Here is a 20,865-nt window from a genome sequence, read left to right as displayed (position 1 = left end):
TCATTTAATTTTAATGGAATAATTTTTTAATTATTTAAAAGACAAAGTTATTAACATGTCCACCAATTCACATGGCCCAAGTGGAAAAAATGCATATCAGTTTGGTTTATGTGGTAGGGCTGTAAAAGTAACGACAAAATGAGTACCCGCATGTATGTATACGTTACTTTTGATACTAGTACCCGCATCAATAATATCGTTACTCGTTACTTTCGTACGTTTCGCATTTTTCGCATATTTAGTATGTTTCGTGTGTTTCGCATGTTCCGTTACTTTCGTTACTTTCGCATGCTTCGTGTGTTTCGTACATTTCGTATATTTCATGTATTTGATACGTTTCGTATGTTTGGTATTTTAAGTATGTTTCCTACATTGGTACACAGAGAAAAATAGACCACATAAAATAGAACAAAAACAATAAGATTTCTCTATGGTTTTCATATGGTAAAACAATATGCCAATCTGTTAGTTTTTAGTGGGTCATATTTTTCTCTGTGTATAAGGGTGTAAAAATTTTTTTTTTGAAAAAAACCAAAAACAATTTCTATAATCTAAGCTACATTTTAAGGTCATAAACATTAAAATTAGTTGCGGCATTCTCAAGTAATAAGAGTTTAAAGGTAGCTGTATTGAATATTTTTCGTTTTTTTTTAATGAAACGTGGAAACTTTTTTGATTTTTTTCCAAATTTTTAGACAAAACTTTGGTAATTTTTTGTTTATATTCTTTCAGTAATCTTATCACAATTCTTTAGAGACTTTTATTTCAAAAGTGCAACGCGCAGATCTCGAAATATTAACACTTCAATACAACCATGTCGAACAATTTTTCATTTATTTTTTCTATTGAGAGTGATTTTCAAACCTCGTTTTCTCTGCTTTTTGTTTGTGTTGAAAATTTTGCACAGAAAATTAACTAATTTTTTGAAAAACCAAAAAACTTTTGTACATTCTTAAGCTAAATATCAATACCATTAACACCAAGGCCATAAACAGATTGGTTGCGTCGTGGATATACATATTTCGGCCAAATAGAGAAAATACAAAAACGTCTCTTTTGATATTTCTGTATAAATTATCGATAACACAATGATTATTGAACCTTGGCACTACTGTTTTAATCGAGACAAAAGTAAACTCCAGATAATTATCTGCAGTTAGCATTCTGACTATGGTTACGATACCGACACGAGATGCGAAATGCGACAAATTGAGTGTATCACTTCATTTCGTATCTCTTACATCGGATTTAGTATTGAAACTGGAATCGCGTCGTTACTCGTATGTTTCGTATCTCGTACGTTTCGTATGTTTCGTTACTTCAGTACCCAGTAACGAACATACGAGTAACGATACTGTTTAGAAAGTAACGTTTCGTTAATCGTTACTGAAGTGAATACCCGCATTTTAGTAACGAATACATACGATTTGCTACAGCTCTATTATGTGGCTCAACTTTCAGAGAGAATTATTAGTCCGGTGTGTTCCTAAAATATTTTAATCGAGGAATAAAGTGACGTTCTTAAATAAGCTCGTTTGTCCCTAATAATATGGCAAGGTACTGTAAAAGCATTTTTTGTAAAATGTCGTACTTTGTTGTAGCGCGTTTTGTTTGTTTGAAATGAAGCTAAAACAGAATAGAATTGACGCTCAGGACTTATGCGTTTTGAATACCAAAAGCACCCCAATTATTTTTTTTTTCAACATTTCCGCAAATCCGTTATTTTTGCATCTGGTAAATTCTTAAGTTCCCAACAATTTTTAAAATGGATAATGCTGGGGATAAAAATTAAAAAATTTTTGAGCAAAGCCATAAATATCTTGTAAGCATTTATCCTTTTATGACATAAGATTCAAAAACCAGATTCTTGAACATGTTTTAAGTTTTATGTTTGTAGATTAAATATCTATATGTTAAAACTTTTAACCAGGATTAATATCCTGAAAATGTGTTTTTTTTTTTTTTTTTTTTTTAAACCAAGTTATGTGAATGAAATACAAAGAAATCATTTTTAATTTTTACTGTTTTTTGACAAGTGTTTTTTTTTAAGGATGCAACCTAGAACACAACACTGTTTGCTATAGTTTTTTGTAATGAATTCCTGTGTCTTCAAATCTATCGTTATATTGTTATTGTTTCTCCAATGTAATGCCGGTTCAAGAGTTAAATTTGAAAAACAAATATTTTCGGCACTTTGACATTTTTTAAAATGGAGGTGGGTCGTGGGTGATTCATTATACCAAACATTTTGCCTACTCGATGATTAACTTATAACCGGCTTTACCAAACTTGGCACATTTTTTTTACTAAGTTGATATAAATTGTAAAGTACACTTTTATATATGTATAAGTGCTTGATGATTGGTCAGGTCAGTGATGAGTAAGTCAATCAATTTTTCCAGCCCTATATATCAGAAACTAAAAGCATCCTAAGTAGCTGAAATTTTGTGCTAGATGAACAAACAAAGCTCATCTTTAATATTTATTTTATCTTATTTCTAAAAGGGGGGTCAAAAATGGCCTGAGTTGTTTCCGATAAAACCACCAAAAAACTTTTAAAACATAATTATTTTAAATAAATTGTTTTTTTTTTTTTTATTAAATTAAATATAACATTTAATAACCTAAACGAGATATTATATATACTTAATTTAATACAAAATAAATTAATGATTTAAAAGTTTTTTTAAAAATTGAAATTGAAAAATAAATCAAACATTTTTAAAAATTTTTAAAACACCTTATAAATTTAGAGTAAAATTTGTACTTTAGCTAAAAAACTATAAATATTATTTTAACCATCATATTTAAGGCCTGATGAAGGGAATAACCATTCCTTTCATTGACTAAAAGCCTACAAAAAAAAACAATTTATTTAAATAAAAAGGTTACATTAATAAATAATAATTTTAATCAAAAAAAAAAAAAAAAAAAAAAAAATGCATTCAACAACAATAAAAACTTTATACTTATAAGCTCTCCTTAATTTAAAACCTTTCAAAGCCTTGCTTTAAGGAATAAATTATGTATTATAAATTTGTTTACGAATTTTTTTTTATTTCTTCTTTTTCAACGTCTGTAAAATATGGAATATCTAAGTCACGGTCCGTCCTGTGTGGATTGAGTCTCATAAATGGTTCCCTGTTTAACTTTTGAAAATCAAATTGATTTACTTAACAACTTATGTTTAAAACAAAAAAATGTTACAACTCAAATTCAAAGCACTTGATCAATTATGGTTGTTAAAACCAACTTTGTACAAAATCATTTTTTGAAACAAAATAAAAGATAACTCTAAAATCACCCTCTAATAACTATGAAACAACAAAATACTTTCAAAAATTCACAAAAAAAAAAAAAAAATATAATATATATATTTTTAAGGAAAAATTTAACGAAATCTTACAACAAAATTATTTTTCACTATGGCTTATTTTCACATTCCTTTTGAAAACTCCATTTAATCAAAAGGTTATACTTTCAATGTTTACTGAATAAACTTTCCGATTTAACTAAGTGAAAAGAACCTAAGTACAATTCATTTAATTTTGTTCAACTAGCAATATAATTTGTTTTTTTTTTCGGTACCTAATAACAAAAAAAAAGCAATAACAAATTAAAATCTACAAGGAAGTCACAATTTTTATCATCAATTCAATCAAATCACACTAAATAAAAAAAAAAAAAAAAACACACCCATTCAAGCTTAACCTTTAAAGTGAAAGTAAAGCAAAACCTTTTTTTTTCAAACTTTCATTCTCCGAAAAAAAAAATGTTTCTCTTTTTTTTATTGCAAAAAAAAAAAATCTCCTTTTAATTAGCTCATCGCTTAACGACCTTCAGTTTTTACAAATAACAATAAAGTGCTTCACCTTTTTTGTTGAATAATAAATTAAGTGAAATCCAATATAATTCCTCTCTCATAGCAAGAACACAAAATTGTTAAAAAAATTTTTAAACTTGGAAAGTATATTATTTTAACCGGCAATTGATTAAATTGGAAATAATAAAAAAATATGAGAAGATTACCCACTTAAATAATTTTGTATTTATTAACATTTCTCTTGATGGTCAAGTACCTGCAACAGGTACTCTACTTTAATATAAATTGACTTCAATTGTCTATTAATAAAAATCAGTAATTGTTTTAATGGAGTGAATTGGTTAAAATATGTTATATATTTTTAATTCTACACATTTTATATGAAATACTAATTTCAGCGTTGCCGTTGATTAAATTATTAGGTGTATTTTTTTTTGTTTTTTCTATGAAATTTGGAACAAATTTTAAAAAGGATTCGCTTTTGCAAAAATTTTAATACCATTGTAAAATTATAACCATTTTTTTATCAATTTTATTTCTCCTTAATTGGCAACGCTGGAGTAAAATAATTCAGGTGAAAGCATTGAATGGTAAACGTTTCGTTTTATATATTAAATTAAAAAATCAACTTTTCGCTATGTTGTGCCACGCCATTCGACATTATGACTAAGAAAAATATGTGTGGCTTACACTTGTAGTTATTGCAGAAATGCAGCGACAAGCGCAATAAAAATTAAAACCAAAACACTTCGCATTAGTAAGCTGGATATAGTATAACCAAGTTTGTATAACTGGAAATGCATGTCTTTGGATCAGGTTCTCTTAAAAAGGCTTTTTTTTTAGATAGACTTTAAGTCTCTATATGATTCACCTACGCATGCAGACACACATCAAGTCTCGTGTTTGAGACCACGCAGAGAAGCAGTTTTGGTGATATAATTCAATCCCACTAAATTAAGTTTTAAATCTAGAGACTTTTAAGTGAAAGTAAAAAAAAAACTTATAAATTTGCGCTTTTAATATTGGTTTCACTTTTTTATAGTTTGATGATTGAATGAACTTTGTAATTCTATTACGCAAGTTAGCAAGCTTATAGTCAAGAAGTTTTTTAATCAATCAAAACCGGTTAACAAATACTATATTTGTTTTTTTTTTTGTATTTATTCATTCATTGGGTGAGTTGAATGTCTCGCAGCTTTCTATAGTTGCGTGTGAATATGTTAAGCAAAGACAATTACCAATGCTAATCGATGACAATATGTGAAGTCTGCGAGTTCTTAGGCAAACTATAGCAATGGTTTTCTACTTGTGTGATATTATCGATCTTAATCTAGTTCAATGTTATAGTAAAAGAAGAAGAAAAAGAATTAAAAGCAGAACGAATGAAATTAAATTAAAATATAAAAAAAATAAGTGACCTCAACACGATATCCTGCTTTCTTTTTGGATTTGTTTCAGTGATTCAAGAGTTAGTAGTTCTTACTTTTGCGGTCATCACTTGGCACATGTGCTTTGCAAAAAATGTTAACAGAATTGATAAAAGGAGAAAATTGGGTTGTCATTCTTTGTCATGAAATATTTTACAAAAACTTCGGTTTGTCGAAGAAGTTAAAAAAAAATGCAGTTTTTGACTTAAGAGCAAATGAAATTTTTTTTATAATTTGCCTACCAAAAGTTTGTTTAACATAGAAAAAAATCACTATCCTGCGCGAAGTTTTATGGTCGTAATATACTACACAAATATTTCAGAAAATTTGAAAGTAATTTCTTATCACTTTTTACAAATTGATGTAAAAGTGCTGAACTCGTATTTTTCTATTATTTATAATAATTTCTCTTCATAAAAAAAAACAGGAAAGGGAAACTTCAAAGTTATACAAATATAGCCAGATTATCAGATATTGCGAAATTAGCTTGGTCCCGAATCAACACTATTTTATAAAAGGCCAGGGCCCTATTGCACCAACCACTTTGCACTTTGCATTTTGCAACTTTGCAAAACAATACTTTTCTGCAAAGTAAAAGTGCAAAGTTTTGCACCAAAAATTAAAACTTCCCCACTTTGCACTTTGCAATTTTTGATGTTTTTTTGCAAAGCAAAAAGTGCAGACTTTGCACCAACTTAAAATGGAACTTTGCGTAATTTGAAAATTTGCAAAGTAAAGCAATAAATAGTTTCAACTTTTTTTCGTTGTTAAAAAAGGTTGAAATCTTCTGCTTTTACTCAAACAACGATATCTTTTGAAATTTTGTTGTACTTTACTCTATCATTTGTTATTTTGGTTATTTTGGTTGGTTATGGTTCCTTAGACTGTTGCTTTTCTGTAATTTATTTTAAGAAGAAAATAATAGAATTTTTTATATCAATATAATATCATTATTTTAACTTTAAATTGCAATCATTCTTTGAATGACGGATAATTTTTAATAAGGTGGTTGGCATTTCTAGAGGAGGCTATATGGCCATGAAGCGAGGGCAGAGGAGCGTTCTTTATTTTACCATAGTTTACTTATGTTTATAATATCGAACTAAATGGTCTATTGTTTAGTTAAATTTTGTAACTATTTGACATCGTTCCTAGACTCCTTTGTCAAATAGTGTCAAATAGTCACGATACTTAACTATTTCCAACTCACTTCCATGATACGAGTTTAGTGAGTTGTTGATCTAAGAAATAAGATGTTTGGTTTTTATGACAATTCAAAAAATGTTATTATTTATAATAAAGGAATTGGAATTATTCTAAAAAAAAATTGGTCGTTTGACAGTTTAATATTATCTAACAACAAATCGTTCCTAAATGATTTTTAAAAAGAACACAACAAATTCTAATAATGCCACTTCAACTTCTTTTCACAAATACTAACCATAGATTAATATTCCCAATATTTAATTATTCCTAATTTCAAAATTCATTCTTAATTTTACATCACTCACGTACCTATTACTATACTCTTCGTCTTCATCTTCAAAAAGTCGTTCAAAACGATTCTTTTAAATTATTTGCCATCCGCAAATAAAATTTTGTCTTTGCATATTATTGCAAAACTTTGCAGAATTTGATATGGAAAGTGCAAAGTTTTTTTGGTTGGTGCAACGAAATCGAAGAATTCTCTGCAAATTGGCAAAACTTTGCACTTTTCAGAAAAGTACTTTGTGCTTTGCAAATTTGTGGTTGGTGCAACAAAATTTGCAAAGAAGGAATTTTTGTTTTACTTTTCAAAAAAATAATTTCCTCTTTGCAAATTGGAGTTTGGTGCAAAAGAATTTGCAAAGTTAAAGTGCAAATGATTAAATGATGGAATCTGAGTGAATGAAACATGCAACAGGCCGAATTGAATCGGAAAATGCAAGGTGCAAACACAATGCCCTTAATGCGATTACACTTTGCGTTTTCTTTTTTGATACATTTTTTACGTAGTTGAAACGTAGTTAAAACGTACTTCAACAGTAATTATATGATTCTTTGAAGACCGAAGGAAGGCATAACGAAAACAACTCTTTTTAATATTAATGTTGGCTTCGATTAAAAAACCTCATTTTGAAAATTATGGTAACGATGATTCTGTTATAAATGGCACATATTTATGCATGAAACTGTTAAAATTTCAACCTGATTTCGGTTTTTCAATTCTGGTAAAAGGGGATAATTTTAAGTGAACGCATTAACTTGTTTAATACAAATTTCCTTGAAATCTGCAACTGAAATAATTATAATTGCAACTTTATCAGAATTTCAGTTCAAATTCAATTTCATTTTATTTTCTTGTGCATATTTATAGCAAATTAGTACGAAAAGTAAAAACCGTTTATTATTTTAATTATTAAAAAGCACTCAACTATATGACGAGTATCAATTTTCAATTTAAAATCTTATTTATTTTGTTCCTTTTTAACATTCGATGAGTTTTTGAAAATCAAAAAATAAAAGAAAGAAAATCAAGGGCGTAAATAAGGAATATGTAAGATAAATAAAAGGATTAATAGGAATTTGCATTTATAAATAAGTAAGTCTATTTCGTTGAATAGTTATTTATTATCTAATTCTGTTTTGTGTTAAATTCTAAAGGTAGAATATTGGTGTAATATCCTTTTTCTTTTAACATTTAAAAAAGAATCTTAGTGGTGCAACAAAATATTTTTTTAGTATCGATATTGTTTCTTTTTTCTTACTTTTCTTCTTAAAACTTTCCCAAAAGCTCCAATGGCAAGCAAATATAAAGCTACCTTAAATTACAAGAGCCAAGTACGTGCAAGGTGCAACTCAGTCATGCATTTTATTTTACAAGTTATTTTGTTAATATTGGAAGTATTTTTTTACTTGGTATAAGAATATTTAATGTAATATTATATCATTCAGTTCAGTTCAGAGAAATTCTGAGAAAACCGAAATTGCAATATTGAATGTTCTCAAGTCACATCGTTGTTCCATATTCATACAAAAATTCACTCATTTTGTCAGTGTACCTACTCGTACGTCGTCGCAAGGAAAAATACATTTTTATTTCTAGGAACCCAATTAATAAACATACTTGAAAACCAATTCGTGCGCATAAATATATACAACATAAAAAAGAGTAAAAAGGCATGTTTATCGAAATATAAAAATTGTTATGTTACGAATGCGACTTAAAAAAAAAAAAAACGAAATAAAAAATTCCAATCAAATTTAATAAAGACTCTATTCTTTTAAGAAAATGCAAAAAAAAAAAAAAAAAAATTCTCGGAGGTTGGTACTTTTGATTGAGAGAAAGACTAGCAATGACTGTCTGGAAATTCTTATTACCTTATCTAAAATGTATAGATGTAGACTTATTTCTTAGAAAGTGTACCTACTAAGGTCTAAGTTTTAATGTTTGTTTTTGGGTGAAAAAAAAAACACATTTCATTAAAGCACTTCTTTTTGTCTTAAATAATTCATATAATTATAGTTGAATGAAAAAAAAAAACTACAAAAAATCTTTTTCGAACAAAAATTGTCTAAAAACTGTCGGTTGTTCAATTTAAAAATAAGTCTTTTTAGTATTTTTAGCATTTGAGTAGGGTTGCCGAGTACTTGTTTGTATTTTTGAGTTGGTACTCAACATTTTTAGGTAGAAAAGGGTCTCATCTAAAACAGCCTTAAACTCCCTTAAATATCATACATTTTGGCTAAAAAATAAGTGTTTTTGGTGTTTTTTAAACGTTTGAATAGGGTTTCCGAGTATGTACATATGTATGTTTTAGCTTTTAACTCTATCAACTATCATTTTGGCTAAAAAAAAAAAAGTGTTTTGGTGTTTTTTTTTTCAGCAGTTAAGTAGGGTTGCCTAGCACTTGCTCGTATTTCAGAGTAAAATCCCGATATTTTTTTTTAGATGAATGAAAAGGGGAAGTGGGGCAAGACCGTTTTTGTACTATGTTGTATGAAAAAAAATTCAATTAACAGGACTTGTAATATAAAATAAATGGCTTCTGGTAAGATTGATTATGTTTGTAAGTATGAGCAACTTTGGTTGAAATCCCGAAAAGTTATAGTAAATTTTATGATTTTTCATCAAATCGTCCTTGTACTTTTTTAAATGAAATATTTAAAAGTTTTAACTAATTCTTTTTTTTGTAAAAAAAAGTAAGAAACCGATGAAAATAAAACATACGTTTGTGATTATTGCAAAAAAAAACACATTTTAAGATTGAAACGGATTTATTATCAAAAGAAGTTGATAGGGTGTATTGTCGTATTGTCTAAACGTATTATCTTTTGTTAAGCATTTATTTATTTTTGATGATGTGATTTCCTACAAAAAATATTAAAATTAATAAATAAAGACTTTATTTAAATCAAAGGATGTTTTTTTATTGTTTTTTTTTTTTTTTTTTTTTTTTTTAAGACGGTAAAACACTAAACAGGCGCTTTTGCACCCACTTCCCCTATAAAAATTCATACTTTTTTGTTAAGAAGATATGTTTGCAGTTTCCTTAAACTATTAACTAGTTTTTGTCATTGTTAAGACTCTTGTTTGGCATATTAAATATTTCCTCATTTGAATAAACTCGAAAGATATGACAAATTTAGTCAGGTTGCCACATAGAAATTCCCATTTTTATATCAATATTTTTATTTTCACTATAATTTTCAATAAGTAACTCGACGGTCGCCTCTTGGAATATTTAGTTGCTTGAAGTGAACTGCTGGGAAATATAAACATTTCCCTATGCCTACAATTCAATTTGCTGACTTTAATTACATAACTACATATTTCATAAAATCCTCACACTGTTTGCTCTGTAATTAAAATTTTTAAAAGGTTAACAAAAAAAAAAAAAAAAAAATCTCTATTTTAAAACTCAAGCATTCATTATGATTTTTTAACTTTTAACATCAATGTTGGTGTTTGAACTGTATTTATGATGGGAATTAAAGATGGAAAAAAACATTGCAAACGTCAACATATTTTATGTAATATCTTTTTGTTCCTCCCATATGCATATTTTTACTTGCGATATAGGTATAATTTTTTTGGACCAAAAATAACGGTACTTGTCATATAACGATTTAAGTAAAGTTGAAATTGCTCAGAAACGGCTCCATCGATTTTGTTTAAAAAATTCAAATGTATGTTTTGAAACAAGGTCTATCTTTTAATGAAATTTTTTTTTGAAAATCATTATTAACGGTACCTGCCATAGAACCGTATTTTCTTAAATCCGATATTCTAGGGAACGGCTTATTCGATTTCAACGAAACATTTTGTGCAGAAGCACTTATATAACTCAAAAAATATAAGCCAAAAATAAAATTTTGAAAAAAATAATTTTTGAATTTTTAAAAAAATTTTCGAAAACGGGACATTGTATTCTTTTGAAATTTTGTTTTTAGATGTTTATTAGTGATTTCTATAATGTATGTACCTACTTTTCAAAACTTCTATAGGTATAAAAAGTCTTAATAATTTAAGCAACTTCAACACTAAGAGCAAGTTCGTGCGACCCAGTCGTGCATTTTATTTATATGGAAATTCATCAAAATAATAACAGTATAGTAGGTGCTGTTGTTCATAAATGAAAATTAAATTCTCTTTCACATCAGTCATGTTAATTGTTATGTTTTTACTGGACGTCAATAAACTGCATTAAATTTTTAATTTGCTCTTATCAGCAGCTGAGTATAATAATATGCACAAAGGAATTTACGGCGTAAAAGCCGTAAAGGCACCCTTGAACCAAGTTGAAAGTTAGCTCTACCGCGAACAATTTGCTAATTAAAAATTCAGTTAAAAGTGCATTAACTTGAATTATATCATTAAAAAGCAACGATTTTTAAAACGATTTCTGAGAAACAATTATTTCAGATTTATGAAAGCCTTAAAAAATAAGCTTTACTAGGTCACATGTATTAAGGCTTGACCACACCGAAGGGTATATGCGTACGGTACGGGTAATTGTATGAAAAAAAATTCCAGACTGCAACAACAACCCGTACCGCTACCACATATACCCTTCGGTGTGGTCAAGCCTTTATATTTGGTCTTGTTCCTCAAATTGCTTGTATATTAAGTAAAAGTTTAAAATTTTATTCTTTCATTAAATTGTGCTAAGAAAAATGAGAAAAAACTTAAAATTAAAACAATTTTTTACTGTTTTTTTTTTTTAATGAATTGAATTCTCAATGTTCACAAGGAATATCTATTTCACCTTCCAGATTTATTTACCGCAACCTTAACCACCAAATGTTAACCATTGAATGCTATTTTAACACAAAATTTTCGTCAAAATTTAGTTAAATTATTAAATTTGAATTTCATGCCACATAGAGTCGATCTTCAGCAAACTTGTGATCTATGCAACAGGAGAGAGTCTGAAAATATTTACCACTTCATTGCTGTATGCCCAATTCTACAAGAAATCCGAAGATTACATTTCCAAGAAAGTTTTCTGTCCGTAAATAGTCTTTACGAAATATTAAATGGCGCCCGTGGTTGGCTCACCTTGTATAAATATTGCAATCATGCTATGACTTATCGTAATAGTTTTTTGTTAAATTAGTTCTTACAACAAGTCTCTATTCAATTTAAGAGCTGCAAATTATTGCTTTTAATCAAATCTTTAAGTTTCAAATCATTAAAATTGATATTCTTTTTATTTTTTTTTTATGTTTTAAATCATTAAAATTACTAGTTTTTATGTTGCAAATCATTAAAATTGCTCAAACGTTTCTCGCTCTCCCATAATTTAATTTAATTAAAAAAAAAAAAAAATTCTTAATATAAAAAAAAACTTAAAAAATTTTAAAAATTTTAAAAAATATTAAAAATTTAAAATAATTGAAAATTTAAAAAATTTAAAATTTTAAAATTTAATATTTAATACTTAAAATTTAAAATTATATACAAATTTATTCCTCATATCTATGTTAATATAAACTTTTGTCTAATATTTTGTGTAATATTTATTTATGTAATTTATTATTTCAAATTTATTGTTAATCTTTTTGATACATCTTCTCTTTATATAATTTTATTTCTTTTACTGAAATGTCATTTCCGGCAGACGGCAGCATTGTCATGTCCGTATTTCCAATAGAAAAAAAAATTTTAATTTATCTAATGAATAAAGGAAGAATCTAATCGAATCTAATCTATTTATACAGGGTGTCAAACAAAATATGCTGAAAGGCTAACTCAGAATTTGGTAACTTGTTCATCCTAAATCTTTGCGGTTTTCGATTAAATGAAGGTCTTGTGTAATTTCGAAAAATCGTTACTTTTTGCAATAGTGTTTTGCTTCCTCCACCCATAATTGATTTTTGTTTTTTTTTTTATAATTCTTTCTCTAAAACCTTTTTATAAAAAAAGAAAAACAATATTTTGTATTTCATTTTTTGCTGCAAATTAATAATTAACAGTGTCAAGTTCAAAAACAAAACTCAATTTCTTACTGTAAAATCTTAAAAAAAGTTACACTGTTTGGATATCTACTAATTTTGCACACGTTCCTAGCAAAAAACTAAGAAGATTTGAGAGTATTTACTTGTGACTTTAGTAAATTTTTAAATACAGAAGAGAAAAAGTGAAAAGGCTTAAAATGAAATATATGATTTTCGAGTGCGACTGTTTAATTTTAATTATTTTCTTTAATTTTAACTCTTCCCTTAAATACTTTTTTATTTTTCTAAATCTAAATTGCTCTCATGAAAACTGCTCTAAAACAACTTGAACCACTTTATTTTTAACTTAAAAACTCAAGAGGTGGTCAGTTAAACAATGCAATTTTGTTTAACTAAGTCTTTTCAATTTGGGAAATAAACATAAAATCTGTAGGGAGATAGTCGCCCAAAGGACAAGAAACAATTTTTTTCTCACACTATCTTATTGTATGTTTTTTTCATTCCTCTAAAAAATGTTGCACGCTCTTTTTAATTGCTTTATAAACCTTCTTTTTATGATTTCCCCACGGAGATTTTTAATTTGGAGATTTTTTTTTTTTTTTGGCAGGTAGTAACCATTTCAATAGTACTTCTACATCACATTGTCTGTTTTCAAGTATCCAATGAATTTATAAGAAAATTATCAATAAACAAATAAAATGGTTAAATTATGTGATCAGCAATAGAAATTGTATGCATGTTAACTTTTCAAGTTTTTCTATAGAAAAATGTTACGTATACGCCATAGTGACTCTTTTTTTTATTTTCCAATTGTATGATCTGCTTAAGATAATTTCATTAAATGAATCTTAATCCAATACAAAATTGATAACTCAATAGTCGAATGTCGTTGTTTTGTAAAAAAAAAAACGAGAAAAAAAAACACCTGATTTTGAAAAAACTCTTATTAGGTACCTATGTTCTTAGTTTTTTGAATTAACGAAATTATTCGGGATTATGTTGGAACATTGTAGATATGCCATTGCATTTTATGAATTTAAAAAAGTCATTATTTGCCGAACAACTTAACAGATTAAAAAAAACTCTATTAACTGTTACCTCTAAATTCAATACCAAAAATCAATCATTAGACTAATGAGAACAAAATCACTAAATGACCAACAAAACAATGTTTATGACTCTAACATTATCGCCTTTTATCTTTGTCATATGGTTCTAACGATTCATTTATCATGAACGTAATCATTATCATTTAGCACTACAACTAAAAAATAATGTGAACAAAATGAGCTAATTAAGTACCCTTAATTAAGCTGACACCATACCATCATGCAATCAACGACAACAAACGAAGAAGACGATAATGAATACATTTCGATGTATAATTCTCTTGAGCAAGTCATTATGTTTAGGTCCACATCTTCATTAGAGACTTAAAAGTCTGTTGTTCCTTTTCAAAATACAACTTTGTACGACTATATACAACACTTTTGTTTATATTTATAATTGGAATGAAAGAAAAACTACCAAAGGAAGTGAGAATAATAACTATTCTGAGTTTCTTAATTGCTAGGCAACTTGACTGCTGCTGCAGCGATAACTTTCACATCTCACTGGAGAGTTGAGGAGAATTACTTCTGTTTCACTAATACGGAATGTAATTTAAACTTGAGTATAACATGGGTATCAAGGGCATACAGTATGGGTATTTTTGCTAGCAGGAAAAGCAAATAGTATTTACGATGATTACAGCATACAGCATAGGTATTTTTCTGCTGTCAAGACAACAGGACAGGAGACACATTTCCGTTGTTCTGTCATTTTCAATTTCATTTCAGAGAATAAGGTTTTTTAATCAGCTTTTTGACCAGGCTTATGTCAAATTAATTTTAAGGGGATTATAGTGATGCGTTTTTAAGTCTATTGTGAATTTTGCTCAATTTCTCTTCTTGACAAGGAAATAACAACACAACCTTTTTAGTAATTGGTTATGCATAGAAAATTTTACCATATCTGTTCTTCTAGTGATGTCAATATCATCATTATCAGCGAGGAGTTGAATGGAATTCTTTCACTTAGTTACAACTGCTTCAAATATACAGTACGTAAGACTTTGCACAAGAACGCACCAAATATTTCTTGGACCTAACAAACTAAGCGAGTTATGAATGAGCTGAATATTAAGTGGATGTCTGAATTACTACGTATTGAATCCGATAGGGTTACGAAGACATACAGCAAATGAAAACAATTATATGTGGATGGTAACAGTGGACCACAATATGACTTTTTGACTAAAATTTCCCTCTTTATTGTTATTTACATTATTTAAATCGGTTGAAAATTGGCTGAGAAAAAAATATTGAAGTACAGTCAGTCACGAAATTATTGGGCCAAATCTTTGTCTTGAGTTAAATATCGGAAAAAAATGAAGAAGTAATTCATAGAATGTTTTGAAAAAGCCATAGATATTTGTATATTTTTCAAAACCGTTAGTTTTCCATGCAAAATCAAACAAAAAATATTTTTTCCCAAAAGAAATAATTGGAAAACGCAGTCTAAAACACACACAAAATTATTGGGCTAAAAAGCCAAAATCGAGTTTGGGCACTGTAGTTTCAGTTTAACTTCTGTTTCAGTATTTTATTGATTAACTCTTTAATATTGAACCGTTTTTAGTCCACTTCATATAGTATAAACCAGGTTTTGAGAGAGTTCAGTGTATTTTTAAAAATGAGAGTAAATTTCAGAATCTGCAAGAGCTACCTATTTATAGAATAGAACAAAATGAATCCTTATTTTTTTTTTAAGAAAATGCACTGAACTGCTAGCAAATACTTAATGTTTTTTGTGGGGAATTAAATTTGCTACAAGTTTGCTATATAATGTTAAAAACAAAATGGCGGCTATATGACACATGCTCAAAATTCGGTTTGGATTTTTTCAGCTATATATATAAAGTATAAAGCACCGTACTTAAGACAAATATCACTTGTGAATCCGTACTAAACTTTTTTTATACCTTTTATCCAAGTTGATTTATAGCTGGGTCAATAATGATTTACTTGTAAAGTGAGTCACACTCAGAAGAATAGCTGAAAAATTCTAAGGTTACAAAGAAGAGCTCTATTGCTTTCTTTTCTGGCTTTTTCTGACTTTTTCTTAGATTAAATTATAAATTGTAAAGAATTAATGATAAAATATGAAACAATACCATAAAAAAATTTAGCTAGAAAAAATATGCGATTTGATTTCTTTTATTAAGATTTTAGAAAAATTAAATTCAAAATCAATTTTTTCATAAAATCAGTTGACTTCCTCTAGGTCAAACTTCATATAAGACGAATTTCTCTCTAACTCCAACTTTTTTTTAGCATTTTTTAAAGAAAAAGTTGAAAGCAAAAACATTAACTTAGTATCTCTAAATCGAATTTCCTTCTAACTCGAACCAATTTTCGTGTTCCGTGAAAATTCGACTTAGAGGAAGTCGACTGTACACATATGTATTAAAAAAAAAATTAATTATTATTTCATGTTGTAGTTAATATTGCTCGGGTTGGGGTCAAAATTCTGCCGGGGTCAAAATTCTGCTTTCAAAATTCTGCTTTACAAAATTCTGCTTTCAAAATTCTGCTTTTCAAAATTCTGTTTTTCAAAATTCTGTTTTTCAAAATTCTGCTTTTCATAATTCTGCTTTTCAAAATTCTGCAAAAAATTAATAAAGGGTTTGGAAAATGTTAAAAAGCGCGCGCTTTTTAACATTTTCCAAACCCTTTTTTAATTTTTTGCAGAATTCTGTAAAAACATCTTTTTGAAAAATTATCTGCTTATTTGATTACTTACCTACATAATTTGTCATTTTTTAAATGCGAATTAATTTTTGTTTTATAAATGAATAATTTTGAAAATATTAAGAAAAGGTTTTTAATATTAAACATTTCCGAAAATAACTAAAAATTTATTAATTTATCAAATAAAGATGAATATTCAAATTTTGAATAAGAAAAGGAATGTACAACATCGGTTCCAATTAGTATACATATTTTATTTGAAAGAAAGTCAGTATATGCATTTCAAAAAATATTTGCGACACTTAAATAAAAAAATTTAGGAAAGTACCAATGTTGAATTACATTAATGAGGTGTATTTTTCTTTAGCCAGCGCATATGCTATAAAAAAAAAACAGAATTAGCAGAATTTTTTTGTTCAAATATAATGCTGGCAGAATTTTGAAAAGCAGAATTTTAAAAAGCAGAATTTTAAAAAACAGAATAGAAAAAAAGCAGAATTTTGAAAAACAGAATTTTCGCTGAAAAAGCAGAATTTTGAAAAGCAGAATTTTGAAGCCAGAATTTTGACCCGATCCCATATTGCTCAAAACATAAACCAATGTTATAAAAAACTCAAACCCATTTTCGGAAATTTGATTTTTCATAAAAAAATGTTGAAATTTTTCAACGTCTTATAAATCGATGAATCATGGCAGCCACCACAAAAAAGTGACGCCATTGCGGCAAAAATTTCAATTAAAAATTAAAAATTAAAAATAAACTATTAGAGATACTAATATTTTTGTATAGCTTATTTAAAAGATAATTACCTAAAGCTTAATACAAATGAAGGATTTTTAAAAATTCAGCCATTTAATAGGATAAATAGAGGTAAAACAAAATTGCAAAAAAATTGGGTATTTTCTAGACCCGAAAATGTAAAGAGTTAATTTTTTTTTTAATCGATAGATAAATTCATTGCAAGACTTACAATGGTATTGAAAAAAATTCTAAAAAATTTCAAAACCAAGTAATAAATGCTTTTCTAAAACTAAAACATGAAGTAGACCTTTGACAAAGTAGTGATTATAGGTAGGGGAAATTTTTTTTTTGTTCACAATTTGAAAAACGTCATTCGAAAGATAATAATAAAAAAAAGTTAGGGGTCTAATACGGATTATTTTTTAAGTCTCTGCGTTTCGAAATATGAATTTTTGAAAAACACCTACTGATTTTGGAGTATTTTTGGGTGATTTTTTATTTTTTTAAATTTTTCGTAGCTTTCAGAAAACTTATAGAACATGTAGTCTATGACCGTGCGCATACATGTGCAAAAATTTATTTTTTGAAATGATTTTTGACCGAATAGCGGGAAAAAAAAAGTTTTTTGCCCCAAGTTGCTGACCGTTTTTAATAGTTTTTTATTTTTATTTTTATTTTTTTTTCTTCAACAAATAAATGAACGAAATTTATATTGTAGATAGATAATAGACAGGACTTTATCTGTGCAAAATTTGAATCAATACCTCAAAACACCTGTGTAGATCTGTTGATCATGAACAGCCACCAGTGTGGGAAGTACCGTAATCTCAGTTTGGAATTTCGACATGGTTGGCCTTAAAAATTCTTTTTTTTTTTCTAGGCATCGCAGAAATAAGATTGAAACGCCAAATGAAAGGTGAAATAATGAGCTTTCACATGATATTAAATATTGTACAGGTTGTCATTGAAAAAAATTGATTCAATAGCGTGAGAAGATAAAATTATATGTTTTTTTTTTGTTGCTTTTTTGATGAAAATTGATCGAGTTCAAAAAATTCTAGCTCTTTTTGTAGATGTCTAATAAATATGATTGATATATATGTTTTGAGCTAAAGAAATAAGCTTTCAGGTGGTATAAAATTTATTATAGGTTGTTGTACAAAAAAAAGGATATTTGTCTAAAATTGGTATAGGTATGACAGGTACCTACCGTTGTTTTTGTCCTTAAAAAAATAATTTAAAATACTCTTTGCACAACCTCCGAAACCGATATTACATGTCAAGTTTGAAATTAACGGAATTCTAATACAGACAAACACTTTTTTTTGTATTGCCTATTATAAGGCCATGTTTTATTGTTCTTAACCTCTATTTCCGAATGCACAAATAAATATATAATACTTATGCTAACCTAATGAGTAATCCTTCAAAGCTTTTAACTTCATCTGAATCGGTGCTTTAAACTCAAAAATATTGTTTATCTATTCAAATATTTTGTTTGTATTTCTTGGAAGGACTGTGTATATAGACAATTTTCCATTGAATTTGCCTTTTAAGAGAAAATCCAAAACAAATGTTTCACCAGACAAATAAATATTACAAACCACAATAATGTAAATAGATACTCACTGTAAAATTTCTTTTTAAATAATCCACAATAATATTGAAAAAAAGATGTTAATCCGGCAGCAGTCTGCTTTTGTATTGATTGATGACTTTCACACTTGTTTCTAAGGAAATTTTTCGTTGAATCCTTTCACTGATTTTTAATATTTTGCCATCACATCATACAACCATTTTCTATCTCTTTCACACTAAACTGGTTTTATTTGTATTTTAAACTTCACTTAGCCCGAAGCTATCGAAAAAATAAAACAAACAAATGTATCCCGCGTTATCTCTTCGTGTTACAAAAAAAAAAAATGAAAGGCGCGGTTTGTATCTTTAAGATACTTTGGAATTTTCGAAATTGAATTTTTTTTTTGTTTTCTTTTCGATTGATGAGTAAATTTCTTAAATATTTAATTGAATGAACAAAATCAACCAAAGTATCTTAGCATTTCCGCAAGACTGTCTTACAATCTTTCTATATGGCTAACCGACCGAAATGACGAAAAATGAAAATCAGCAGGTAGTAAAGGCAATCATTACAGAGTTTAGCGAAAGCGCACATATGCACGAATGGTGGTAGTAGGTACGTGATCGGTTTCATAAAAAAATAAAATTCATTAAAAACAAAAAAAAAAAAAGATACTCAGATACAAAACAGATAAATGTTGTTGTTGTTGGTAGCGAGCGATAGGTAATACAAAATTGTTGTAATATGGGGAAAAGAAAAACGATTTTTAATATCAAGAGCAGAAATTGTTGTGAGCTGGCGATGGCTTGATGCCAGGTACTGATGATGGTAGTTGGTCGCTCGAACTAAATCTTTTCTGGGGGAATCGGATGTATCTGGGATTCTTTGAGTGTGACATTGAAGTGGATGCCTTGGTTTGGCATTGCTTGGCTTGTCTTACCGTTTGCTGCCGTAGTCGATGATGGTGGACTGGGTTACTGGTATTTTTATGTCTTTTCTTTTTTTTTTCTTTTCATTTTGTATCAAACTTCTTCTTCGAATTTGTGTTGATGTGGATTGTTTGTATAAGCCTACTCTCTCAATTTCTTCGAATGAAGAAGAGAAGGCGCATAGAAAATTTGTATTGTTTACTTCGAGGTTTTTGTGGAACTTGATTGTAATATCGTAAATGGTAGATCGTAAGACACAAACGCATGGTGATTTTACCTATACTTGAAAGACTGGTCTTAAGATTCTTTCAAGGTTTCTTTTCTTTTATCTAACGAAATTGTAACACATGGTGGTTTGGTAGACTTTATGGCCAGTTACGGTTTATAAAAGGTTTTTTGTTTTGCTTTTTTTTAGGAATTGACCAATAACTTTGGAGTTGCTTGGGGTCAGACTTAATAGTTTGTTGTTTAGAGTTGGGTGTTAGGTGCCATCTGTTCTGTTGGTTATATAACAAAAGAAGTAGGTTCAGTTAGTTCAAGATGTTACCATAACCAAAATAGTCATTAATCAAGATCAACTAAAGAAATATAAGGCAAAGCATGGTTAAGGAATTATTGTTCTTTGGATATAGAAAAATTTAAATAATGAATGTTTTGATAAATTATGTAACAAAGTTTAAGAAAAATATTTCTTACGTAAAAAATACATGAGAGAATACATCTTTTACACCTAATTTTTGAACAAAATTTGTAACTTGAAGAAATCAAGATGCTACCTTCCAGTTGAATTTTCCTATGGCAACTTTCAAGGGGGTTCCAAAAACTTTTGGATAAGACCATGAACTTTGCAGTACCCATTTACAAAAACTATTGTTTTACAAACAAATGGTTACCTATGACAAATAGTTTGTAGAGAATTTTTTCAAGTTTTATCACTAAGAATTTTTGCATTTAAATTAGTCAGAATTGGTGAAAAAACTTCTTAAGACTCAATTTTTCCAATATGTCGGTGCAAGCGAATTTCACATGAGATGGCAAAGTTGAAATCCGGAAAGTCACCAATTTTCAAAACTTCTGGAAAACTTTTCAGTTAACCTACTTATTTTTAACCAAAGACATCATTTAACTCCAACG

General features: G+C 28.0%; 1 protein-coding gene across 1 annotated transcript in view; it reads right to left on the bottom strand.

The window, feature by feature from the left end:
- LOC129916457 (uncharacterized) overlaps nt 1-19,069 on the bottom strand; it is a 28,957-nt gene extending 9,888 nt beyond the window's left edge. The window contains exon 1 of the mRNA XM_055996432.1: nt 18,853-19,069. The gene's annotated coding sequence lies outside the window, so the exon portion shown is untranslated. The remainder of the gene's footprint in view (nt 1-18,852) is intronic.
- Nucleotides 19,070-20,865: the final 1,796 nt, after the last annotated feature.

The sequence above is a fragment of the Episyrphus balteatus genome, chromosome 3 (genome assembly GCF_945859705.1).
Source record: "Episyrphus balteatus chromosome 3, idEpiBalt1.1, whole genome shotgun sequence".
Classification (NCBI taxonomy): domain Eukaryota; kingdom Metazoa; phylum Arthropoda; class Insecta; order Diptera; family Syrphidae; genus Episyrphus; species Episyrphus balteatus.
Note: the sequence above shows the minus strand (reverse complement) of the source record. Positions and strands in the feature narration are given on the sequence as shown.